Raw genomic sequence first — 6,109 nt, forward strand, 5'->3', positions numbered from 1 at the left:
GCCATTTTGAAAGTCTCGACTCAATTTTCGAACTTGTTTGCTTATTTCAGGTCCATACACTAGACCTAACCCACGATGGATTTCAGCAGCTGAATATCCTCTTGCCAACGAAAATCTAATCTCACCTCGCAATTCACAATCGGTGGGATCTACGTTTGTCTCTGCCATTGCGATCTGCTCTCATCGACTGGCAAACGACTACTGAACCAAACCGACACTGCAGTAGTTTCATAATGAGTCGGTAGACAGGACTGCATTCGAGAAACTTTATACAGGTGCGGCTCGTGATTTCCATACTGGAGAACTACAACATTTATAGATCGGAACTAACGTAGACCTCAAGCTACGCTACAGATGAGGAGGAGGCACGGGGGATAATATCAAACTCAAGCTAAACGTATACATAATGTATCTTCTTTCCGTTTCATAATCAAATACTAAATAACATCAAGAGCCAACTCAAATATAAAACCCATAAGTAGCTTGATTATCTGCCACGTCACATTTCCCGAGAGTTTACCAGAACAGATCGTACTAAAAGAATCGTTTAGGAGAGATCTTTAATGTGATGTATGTTAGCTTCGTTCATGGGTTTTAGTATTTTCGTTTCTAAACTTTAAACGTTTAATGTTTTGTGCTTTCAAACTGCGGTGATTATGCAATCGCGTAACGAAACAGTGATGTTTCCATTACGTCCCTGATGTTGTGCTCTGGCTGGCTGACAGGAGCAACCTGAACAGCCGCCATGGAATGACACAGACCGTATTTCACGTATTTACCTTTATGTACTACAAAAATATGCATTTTAAGTGATATAGAGCACACAAAACTCAGCTGCATTGTACATTGCTCTGTTAAGATTGCGTGTATGCCCTTGTCTGGATTTACACGATTTTTGTTTCTGTTCTTTATTCATGCTTACATCGAATGTGGACGCACCAAGGTTCTTCACTTTCATCTCAACCACATGTTCCAAAACCCTATGCAGTCCCTGCTCCTTTCATTATCTTGTTCTGTTCCTAATCATTTTGGGCTGGTGCTTAAGTTCGTAGCGTTTTTCTGTAAGTTTAATAAACACAACAGATACACATACACGCTGGGGTAGCTTTTCGATTCGGCGACTATAGGACATATGTGGCGTTGAGGCGAAGAACTTGTCGAGCCATGTTCGGAGTGCAGTTTCATCCGGAAAGGAAATTTCTTAAAGCTTGTTCGATAGAAATCGGAAAAGGTGAAAATCTGAAGGTGCAAGATCATCTGAATAATACACGATAGGGGTTTTTTTTTTCAGTTTAGCAGAATGCGAGCGGGCGTTATCGTGAAGTAGAATCACTTCACGCAGCCTTCCTGGTCGTTATCCTTGCATTTAGTCTGCAAGACGTCTCGCTTGTTGACAATAAATCTAAGCAGTGATGGTTCCACCTCGTGGAAGCACTTCGCAGTACACCCTCACATTGGCTGTCCCACCAGATGCGCGTAGGTCTTTGTACGGGGGAGCTGGTGCTTTGTTTGGACTTAACCATTCCTTTCTTTTCCTTATGTTAACATTATTATCACTCCGTCTTCAGACCACGAGTGGCCTACCGGGACCATCCTCAGTGGAGGATGCGGATAAGAGGGGCGTGGGGTCAGCACACCGCTCTCCCGGTCGTTATGATGGTATTCTTGACCGAAGCCGCTACTATTCGGTCGAGAGCTCCTCAGTTGGCATCACGAGGCTGAGTGCACCACGAAAAATGGCAACAGCGCATGGCCACCCGGATGGTCACCCATCCAAGTGCCGACCACGCCCGACAGCGCTTAACTTCGGTGATCTCACGGGAACCGGTGTAGCCACTGCGGCAAGGCACCACTTCTCGTCACCAGTGACAGTATAGGACAGGAATGGTCGGTGTTGTTCACGAGCCGACTGATGACGAGCGAGCAGAGATGCACCTGCTGAGTTTTGTCCGGCACCCGTACTCTCGGTGTTTGAACGTTCCCCATGACACGCAAATGTCGTACGATGGTGGAACGATCATAGCTCATCACATCTGCTAGTTCCCGAGTACACTGACATGGGCAAGTGTAGATTAATTCCTTTAAACAATATCCATCAAAGCTCGAACGTTTTCTGAACGTGGAGAGTTACTAATATCAAAACGATCCTCCTTAACACGAGAAAACCATTTTTTTGCGATACTCTGGTCAGTGGCATTATTCCCTCACACGGCGCAAATGTTTCTGGCTGCCTCTGCCGCTGTCTCCCCTTTCTTGAACTCAAACAGAAGAAAATATCGAAAACGTTCCGATTTCATCACTTCGCACTACACTAGATAACAGAACGCAGCATGTCGTTCCCAATGGAGAGAAGTCTTCCGAAGTAAGAGTGATTTCAGGTGTGCCGCAGGGAAGTGTCGTAGGACCGTTGCTATTCACAATATACATAAATGACCTTGTGGATGACATCGGAAGTTCACTGAGGCTTTTTGCGGATGATACTGTGGTGTATCGAGAGGTTGTAACAATGGAAAATTGCACTGAAATGAAGGAGGATCTGCAACGAATTGATGCATGGTGCAGGGAATGGCAATTGAATCTCAATGTAGACAATTGTAATGTGCTGCGAATACATAGAAAGAAAGATCCCATATCATTTAGCTACAAAATAGCAGGTCAGCAACTGGAAGCAGTTAATTCCATAAATTATCTGGGAGTACGGATTAGGAGTGATTTAAAATGGAATGATCGTATAATGTTGATCGTCGGTAAAGCAGATGCCAGACTGAGATTCATAGGAAGAATGCTAAGAAAATGCAATCCGAAAACAAAGGAAGTAGGTTACAGTACGCTTGTTCGCCCACTGCTTGAATACTGCTCAGCAGTGTGGGATCCGTATCAGATAGGGTTGATAGAGAAGATCCAACGTAGAGCAGCGCGCTTCATTACAGGATCATTTAGTAATCGCGAAAGCGTTACAGAGTTGATAGATAAACTCCAGTGGAAGACTCTGCAGGAGACGCTCAGTAGCTCGGTACGGGCTTTTGTTGAAGCTTCGAGAACATACCTTCACCGAGGAGTCAAGCAGTATATTGCTCCCTCCTACGTATATCTCGCGAAGAGACCATGAGGATAAAATCAGAGAGATTAGAGCCCACACAGAGGCATACCGACAATCCTTCTTTCCACGAACAATACGAGACTGGAATAGAAGGGAGAAACGATAGAGGTACTCAAGGTACCCTCCGCCACACACCGTCAGATGGCTTGCGGAGTATGGATGTAGATATAGATGTAGATGTAGATTTTCTAGTGCTCACAGCTCCACTTATTATCTCCTAATGACAAAATGACAATATGTAAGCTCAAATAGCAACAGTTAACTACAAATAAAAAAATGACAATCGATAAACAAACCCTTAGCAACCGGAATACCAGCATGAAAAACAAAAATTCTACGAACTTACCCACGACCTAATATTAAGGGAGAGCACAAAATAGACAGGTAAGTACGAGATGTGGCTGACATTATATTGTTAAAGAAAAATGAACAAATTAGTGGTGAAATAAAACTTTTGTTTATGATCCTGAAATTCTTGAAACCGTACTGTCAGCTTACGCCGGGTTGGAACGTTCCTAAACAGGGCACTGACCTAAGGAACTTTTTGAGTTGCAGGAAAGCCTCCTTATATAGATTGAAGGAGGAGGGGGGAGAAAGGAAAGAAAAGGGAAGGGACTACTGGTATCAGCTGCATCAGGACTTTGAGCAGCATCAGCGACTGTTAGTGAAAATGTGTGCCGGACTGGGATTCGAACCCAGGATTTGGCACTTCCTAGGCAGTTGTGCCACCCAGACACAGTGTCTGTCACGATTGCGTAGACTATCTCAGCACGACCTTCGGTCGACCCAGACTCCCAACTAGCGCCACCTGTCCACACTCCCGGTCCATGTCCTCTGCGCTCACTACTTTCAGATTTCTGCACGAGGTCGGATGTAATTGCGCATCTGCACTGAATGTGGTGGATTCATTGTGAATGGAGGCGAATCAATACGAGAGTCGTGCCGAGATAGACCACGTAATTGCAGTAAACACTGTGTCCAGGTGGATGAGTGGTTAACGCAGCTGCCTAGTAAGTTCCTGGATTCATATCCTGGCCCAGCACACATTTTGACTGGTCACTGGTGACGCCGTACAAAGGCTGTGATGCAGGTGGTATCAATAGTTCTTTCCCTTTCCCTTCCTTTCTCCGCCCTCTTCCTTTAATTTACACAGAATGTATCACAGCTGTAGATTTTACGTGGCGCCTGTCCTTTCAGACACGTCCGAAAGAACACACGCACCACGCATTCATATGAAAGCCTTCTGGCAAGCCTTGTCTACACAAACTTAACCCCTTTTCTATGCAACCGACTGAGCAGATGAGAAATGTGGGCCACGTTTGGAATAAACTTAGCGCAGTAATTTATTTTGCCGCGGGACGACTGCAGCTATTTGAGGTTCTTAGGAGCCTGTAAGTCAACGACGCAGGCAACAAATACTGCTTCGGACTTCCTCGACTTAATATATTGTAACCTCCCCACAATGAATAATGAATGTGATTCTAATTTAATGTAACCTCTGAACAAAATTGGTTCCCATTTATAATCTTTGTGCAGAAACGCATTCACATTTAATGTACCCACAAAATTCTTTTCTCATTGAATGTAAGTTCGAAACAGAAAAATTCCTAAACCACAAAAAAAAAAAAAAATCAGTTACCTGGTAAATTTTAGGACGACAGCAGCGCTGCGCCACGGCCCTGTATTCTGAATAAAAAAGCAAAAATGCTTACCTCAATGAAAACGGCGAATATATCTGCTCTTACCTAAAAAATTTTCGGCACAGCTCCGTGCAATGCTGGCCTATACATTTGTGATTCGTGAAAGGAATGATCATGCATTGGATAAATTCTTTAAATTGAAATGAATGCTTTTTTTTTAAAAAATTACTTTATATTATAAAAATTATTATTAGGGCATTTTTTAAAAAAAATTGGATGACAGTTCACATACATTACTAAATATGCGCGAGGCTGCTTCTTTACCTTATACAATAATACTCAGCCTCCAGAATCCCGACCAGAGCAGACTGCAGACACACGCAGACTACTGCAGACTAGCGACAAGCAACAACTAACAACATACTGCTCTCTGGTCAGAGACTCTCCTATGCCTTGCCTACTGCAGGCAGCGCATACCTCTTACACAACCCTCCACTGGGAGGGCAAAAATTTGGCAGCGATGGTGAGTCAATTGGACTTGCCATGAGTAACAAATTTTTCTTAATTAACTAAGTTTACAATCACAGAATATATACATATATATAAGTGCAGAACATGAAATAAAATATAGTGCACATGCACTGAGTACAGAACGTATCAAGCAATGACAAAATGTATACGCAATGAGTACAAAACATATTAACAAATGACAAAAGTGCACACGCACTGTAGTACAGAACATATCAGGAAATCACAAAATGTATACGCAATGAATACAAATCATATTAACAAATGACATAAAGTGCACACGCTCTGTAGTTTTTTTTTACTATTTTACAAGAACTAGGATAGGAAAGGGAAGGATTGCATCATGGTTGTAGCACATTAGGTTGCACGCAGCTGCACTGAAAGTCCATATCTTTCTACAGAAGCACAACACCAAGTGAGACAGTCTGAAGTTCTTTTCCCTGAAGTATTAATCAGTGTAGCCAAGACACTGAAATGTCGTATTAATATTCCATGTTATCATTTTGGTAGTACATTAGGTACACCAAACAGTGGGACCATAATAACATCTCCATCGCTCAAGGTGGTGAACAGCATGTCGTGTCAACACCACGTTCTTGTAAGGTACACCAACGTAGAATTAGTGCAAAAACCAAATATAGTGCTCCATGATCATGAGGATAGACAGGACAAACGGATATTGCAGTAATTTCTGGTCAGAAGGTGAAGGACATTAAGTCTTATGCCAGTCATCATTGATAATTACACTAGTCTATCAACTGATTTTAGTAATTGGTGGCAATCATCGCCCAGTTACTGAACATTTCTGTACCATGTATGAAGTATTACAGAATAATGTTCA

The 6,109-nt window shown here is 42.8% G+C and overlaps 1 pseudogene; it reads right to left on the bottom strand.

Annotated features, from left to right (window-relative positions):
- Window positions 1-1,734: 1,734 nt before the first annotated feature.
- LOC126208787 (5S ribosomal RNA) lies at window positions 1,735-1,854 on the bottom strand (annotated as a pseudogene).
- Between the last annotated feature and the right edge of the window lie 4,255 nt (window positions 1,855-6,109).

Source organism: Schistocerca nitens, chromosome 1, assembly GCF_023898315.1.
Source record: "Schistocerca nitens isolate TAMUIC-IGC-003100 chromosome 1, iqSchNite1.1, whole genome shotgun sequence".
Lineage (NCBI taxonomy): Eukaryota > Metazoa > Arthropoda > Insecta > Orthoptera > Acrididae > Schistocerca > Schistocerca nitens.